The sequence below is a fragment of the Glycine soja genome, chromosome 19 (assembly GCF_004193775.1).
Source record: "Glycine soja cultivar W05 chromosome 19, ASM419377v2, whole genome shotgun sequence".
NCBI classification, from domain to species: Eukaryota; Viridiplantae; Streptophyta; class Magnoliopsida; order Fabales; family Fabaceae; genus Glycine; species Glycine soja.
This window is the reverse complement of record NC_041020.1, coordinates 25,061,915-25,068,682: the sequence shown is the minus strand read 5'-3', so window position 1 is coordinate 25,068,682 and position 6,768 is coordinate 25,061,915.

Genomic DNA, 6,768 nt, shown 5'->3' with positions numbered 1-6,768 from the left:
CTATTATTTTATTTAAGCAATGCCACATGTCTCCATTTGAGTGGAGCAAGAAGGGCCCACTTTCTCTTTTTGACTGTGACCCATACTCAGTCACAAAAGTGAGGAAAATCTGACCTTTGAAATGCTAAAAATCCTGCCTTGGTTTGCGTGCTGTTTCTCTGGTTCTAGTTTCTCGCGTTTCTCTGCGTCCGTCGGGGCCAGTTTTCGAAAGCAAGCAATATATATATCAAAACGCTCAGAATAAAACCCCGAGCGTGGTTCAGAGGTTGGTTTCGTTAAATTCTAAGTTGCACGCAAAACGATGATTTTTAACTAATTAATTAGGAATTAACTCATAACCTCCCAGTTATGAATTTCTCTTCCTTAATTAGCCTAACCCGCATATCTTGCCCCCACTATTCCTACTTCTACCAAGAACATATAGGCATAGACACTGAATAATACTTATATATATAATCATTCAAAATACATCGTCTTCAAAAATTCCGGGTAGAAATTTCCAGGATGTTACAGTAGCCGTTATGGGACGCAGTGTATCACTACTTGTGTAGTTAGATTTCTTGTGAAAGAGTCTACCCCCTTTCTTTTATCTTTGAAGAGGATCTTGAAGAGGACCCAGAGGAGTTACCTCCTGAACCTGCTATTGATGCCCCTGACTTACCAGAGGATGGTGAGGACCCACTCCCTGATGTTGATTCTCCAGAGGATATTATGTCAGCATCTGAGGCAGACTCTACAGAGGAGAGTGGCCCTGGTGGGACAACGAATAGTGACGACTCTTTAGATTAAGCGTACATACTTTTGTGGGTGGGTGTATCTAGTTCAGACTGCTAGGTTTACTCTTTTGATTTTTGGGTGAGTAGACCTCTTGTATAGAAATTTTGATGATTGTATATATATTGTGGCTGAAGCCACCACAGTTATTACCTTTGCTCTAGATGTCACTGTGCTATTTTGCAAACTCCCATGTTTTGGACAGTTTTTGATGATGAAAACAATTATGTTTTATCTTGTTATTTGAAAAAGAAATGTTAACGAACTTTATTTGAAAAGAGTTTACTGACCGCACCTTATTATTTCTCACGTGACGACCCAAAATGATGGCTGGTATTTTTTTTGTCTGAAAAAGAAAAAAATTAGTTTGGAGGTTATAAGTGATCAGAAAGAAATGAATCTAAATAGAGTTGTGAACTGACCACTCAAGACTCTATAGTGATAATTTTCCTTCTAGAATTAATTACCGTGAAATAAATAACAGTGCGAAAAAAAAGAAAAAAAAATTTCCCATGGTCTCTGTTATTTAATTATTACTATTAAACCAATCATTATTTAGGGACGCCACAACAGTGACTTATGGAGACAACAACAAAGGTAAAATTCATGGAATCAGAAAAATAGGTACGAATCCATCTACCTCCATTGACAATGTTTTACTTGTTGATGGTCTTAAGCATAGTCTACTAAGTGTTAGTCAATTATGTGATAAAGGCTTTCTAGTATCATTTGACTTTCATAATTGTGTTATTGAAAATAAACATGATAAAAATACAAAACATATAGGCTATAGAACTAATAATGTATACATGATAAATTTAGATAAAACATCAAATAATGCTCAATGTTTTTTTTAGTAAAGATGATGATTCTTGGTTATGGCATAGAAGAATTGCTCATATAAACATGAAACATTTAAATAAACTAATTTCTAAGGATTTAGTAATTGTTTTACCAAAACTCAAATTTGAAAAAGATAGATTGTGTGATGCATGTCAAAAAGGAAAACAAGTATTCAAATAAAAGAATATTGTTTCTACAACTCAACATTTACAACTTTTGCATATGGATCTCTTTGGTCCTTTTAGAACCATGAGTTTTGGTGGAAATTACTATGCCCTTGTTATAGTTTATGATTATTCAAGATTGACATGGACATTATTTCTCACTCACAAGAGATGCTTTTCATGATTTTAAGAAACTTGCTAAAATCATTCAAAACAAGAAAAATCTCAATATTTCATCTATTAAGAGTGATCATGGAGGAGAATTTGAAAATAAGGATTTTGAATCATTTTGTGATGAAAATGGCATTGAACACAATTTTTCTGTACATAGAACCCCTCAACAAAATGGAGTAGTTGAGAGGAAAAATAGATCTTTATAAGAAATAGCCAAAACTTTGCTTAATGACACAAATCTTCCTAAATATTTTTGGGCTGAAGCTATTAATACTACATACTATATAATGAATAGAGCTTTAATTAGACCAATCTTATAGAAAACTCCATATGAATTTTTCAAAGGAAGAAAACCGAATATTTCTCATCTTCATATTTTTGGATGTAAGTGTTTTGTGCTAAACAATGGGAAAGACAACTTAGGTAAGTTTGATGCAAAATTTGATGAAGGTATATTCCTTGGCTATTCCTTGAATAGTAAAGCTTTTAGAATTTATAACAAAAGAAATATGATTATTGAAGAATCTATCCATGTTGCTTTTGATGAGACTAACCCTATAAGGCCAAAAAAGGAAACACTTGATGATATTGCAGATTCATTAGAAAACATGCACATTGATGAGAAAGGGCACAAAGGCAAAGGAAATGGAAATGAAGAAAACTTTCAAATTGATGAAAATTAAACAAATCTAGCTCTTCCAAGAGAGTGGAGAACTTCAAGATATCATCCTCTTGATAATATCATCGGTGACATCTCAAAAGGGGTAACAACTCAACACTCTCTCAAAGATACATGCAAAAATATGGCTTTTGTTTCTTTAATTAAACCTAAAAACTTAAATTAAGCCATAATTGATGAACATTGGATCATTGCTATGCAAGAAGAGTTGAATCAATTTGAAAGAAATCAAGCCATAATTTAGAAATCAATTAAATGAGAAATTTTTTAACTTAATTCACCCCCCTCTTAAGTTATCGAGGCCACTTGTCCAACATTGTCTTCTTCAACGAGTTGAGCCAAAAGGCATCCCAACAGCCACATCTAGTTAAGGAAGATGAACCTATTTTGGGTGCCTGCAAGAGCACTAAGGGAAGTTGTGTTGGTACTGCTGCCAATCCCTCAAGGGATGAGCCTGACTCGAATCAGTGTGGGTTGTACCTTGTGAAAAGCATTCTTCTACTTGCCTAGTGCCTTTGGAAAGGTATTTGAGGCGGCCTTCGTACACCATGTGTGTTTATCCAATGATTTGATCAAGATGAGTGTTGAAGAAGTTCAAGATGCCAATGTTGAAGTCCATATTCCCACTTCAGAGGTTCAGTTAGTAAGATAGACCCTTAGTTCCTTCATTTCATGGTCAACACATCTTGCGAAGTTTGTTTCACATGAGGTATTTACTTAAGTTATGTTTAAATTTGATTAAGAAATTCTTATATTTAATAAATTGTTTACTAATATTAAGTTATGTTTAATAATTACATAGGAGTCACACAAATGTCAAAAGAAACTAATTGAAGCTATTCATAAGTCGAATACCATTGATGATCCCTTAGTTGATTTTGTTAAGGTTTTGTATGACCTTTACCTAAAGCTTTTTCAGGTGGAAATTGACTTCATTTGGGGTTCATAATGACGATTTCCCCTTGCTCATAGAGTTTAGTGATGTAAATGAAATAATCTTTGAAAGTCAATGTTTGAACATCATTGTTTTACAATTATGGATGAAGTAAATTTTATTTCAAGGTTCATTAACTAATCACATGTAATATGATTAACAATTTATATTTTTGTAAACATAAATAGGTTTCTGAATGAGTTCAGCATAGACATGGGCCATGGTTTTGTGTATGGATCCCTTGAGCCTCAATCCATACACAATGCAAAGAATAGGCACCATGAATGTCAACCTTACATTGAAACATGTGTAAACCAATCAAAAAGAGAGATATGCCTAGGAGCTTACTTGAATCAGTAAATAAAATTTAACAAATGCATTTAAGTAATGTTTACATTGTAACTAAATGTTCTCTCCAATGCAAACAACATCGGCAACACCTTGTTTTTGTTAGAGATAGGGGGAGCAACATGAAGACTAAGCTTTGGAACTTGAAGAAGTTTTGTCTTTTTACATGCCCTACTCTTTGAGTGGCATTTGTATTGATTGTTGCATCATAGTCTCTTCTTCTGTCCGAAGAAATTGTTGAATATCTTTCGGGGTTTCTAAGTTAGATTTGTATGCATCATTACTAAATATTTTTTCCTTGTTTTAGAAGTTAGCAGACATAGACTAGACTAGGCTGTCACATAGACTAGGCTAGGCTGTCTTTTCCCCCTTTCTCTCTCTTATGCTTTGTACTCTATAAATTGTAAGCTGAAACATGAATATCAAGAGTCATGTGAGTGAAATTTCCTCACACTTAAATTCAAGTTGGCATCAGTGCGGGTTCCGGCCATCACCGTCGCCGCCGCCACCGTCCGTTGCCTCCGGCCACCGTCTTCCGCCGCCAGTCGCCACCTCCGGCCACCGTCCGCCACCTCCAACCACCGTCCGCCGGAATCTCGCCGGAATTTTTTTTTTGGTCAAAATGGCTACTTCTGGTCCTGTTTTTTCATTTTCTGGAACCCCAACCATTGCAACTGCCAAGCTCAACTGGAAAAATTATTTGTCGTGGTCTGCTTCAGTTGAGTTGTGGTTTCTTGGTCAAGGGTACCATGACCACCTAGAGAAAAACGTCAATGCTGTTCCAAACGACAAGAAACTTGAATGGGAGAAGGTAGATTATCAACTATGTGCTGTTCTGTGGCAATCGGTCGAGTCAGATGTTTTGGAAATTCTCAGATCTTTTAAAACATGTCATCTTTTTTGGAAGAAGGCCCAAGAGATCTTCGCCAACGATATTCAAAGCCTATTTGATGCGACTGTGAAAGTTACAGCTCTCAAGCAATCTAAGCATGACATGATTGCACATATGGGTAAAGCTCGGGCAGCAGTAGAAGAGCTGAGAAGGTTTCTTGTGGCTGATTCGTTGGAAGAGGTGAATAGGAAACTGGACAAGTTCTACATGGTCCTTATCTTGAGGAGTCTACACTCAGATTTTGATCAAGTCCTAGCTGGAGATCAAGTCCCATCGATGGATTCTCTCATTACTAGGCTTCTCCGTGTACCTCATGCGTTGAAGGATGAAAATCTCACTGATGCTGTGGAAACATCAGCCATGGTGGCACCTCGTGGGAGAGGGGGAAGCCGTAACAGTAGAGGAGGCCGCAATGGAAGAAGTGGACGTCCGCAATGCACATATTGTAAGAGGATGGGCCACACTCAAGAAAATTGTTACTTTTTGCATGGCTTCCCTGACAAAGTGGCACAGGTATCCAAGTCAGAAAAATCTGAGTCTAAGTTTTCTGATGAGGAATACCAAGAGTATTTGAAGCTCAAGTCCGAGAAATCCAGCAATCAAGCATCATCTTCATCAGTACCATGTTTCTCAACAGCATGTGTTTCTCAATCAATCGGAAGTCCTAGCCCTTGGATAGTTGACTCAGGTGCCTCTGATCATATCTCTGGTAACAAGTCCTCCTTTTCATCTATTTTCTTTCCAAAGATTCCTCACCTTGTTACTGTAGCCAATGGGTCCAAAGTTGCGTCTCAAGGAAGTGGTCAAGTATCATTATCTCCTTCATTGAAATTAAATTATGTATTATTTGTTCCTCAGTGTCCATATAATCTAATCTCATTAAGTCAATTGACTCACTCATTAAATTGTTCAGTAACCTTTACCGCTAATTCCTTTGTTATTCAGGAACATGGGACGGGTCGACTGATTGGAGAAGGACGTGAATCACGAGGACTGTATTATTTAGAATCCAGCTCTCCGATATCCTGTTTTGCATCCTCAAAACCCAAACTTTTGCATGATCGTCTGGGTCACCCAAGTTTATCCAAGCTAAAAATAATGGTTCCTAGTCTTAAAAACCTTCAAGTCTTAGACTGTGAGTCTTGTCAACTAGGAAAACATGTTAAGTCATCATTTCCTCAAACTGTACAAAGATGTGATTCGGCTTTTTCAACCATTCATTCTGATATTTGGGGACCAAGTCGTGTTACATCTTTTGGTTTTCGATATTTTGTAACCTTCATTGATGAATTCTCCAGATGTACTTGGGTTTATTTAATGAAAGATAGATCTGAACTTTTGCCCATATTTAAGTCGTTTTGCAATGAGATTGAAAATCAATTTGGAAAAACAATCAAGATTTTCAGAAGTGATAATGCAAAAGAATATTTCTCTCATGATCTTTCCTCTTTTTTATCCTCAAAAGGTATCCTACACCAGTCCACATGTCCTCATACACCTAAACAAAATGGCATAGCTGAAAGGAAAAATCGTCACCTTCTTGAAACTGCTCGTTCCCTAATGTTAAATTCTAATGTTCCTACACATCACTGGGGAGATGCAGTGCTTACTGCGTGCTTCTTAATTAATAGGATGCCTTCTTCTTCTCCTGAAAACCAAATTCCTCACTCAATTATCTTTCCTCATGACCCATTGTTTCATGTCTCTCCTAGAGTGTTTGGTTGTACTTGTTTTGTCCATGATCTTTCCACTGGTTTAGACAAACTTTCAGCTAAGTCAGTAAAATGTGTCTTTTTGGGTTATTCTCGTCTTCAAAAGGGTTACAAATGCTACTCTCCAATCACAAGACGATATTATATGTCTGCAGATGTAACCTTCTTTGAAGACACACCTTTCTTCTCATCCTCTGTAGATCATTCTTCTTCTCTCCAGGAAGTACTACCAATTCCTTGTCCTCTAG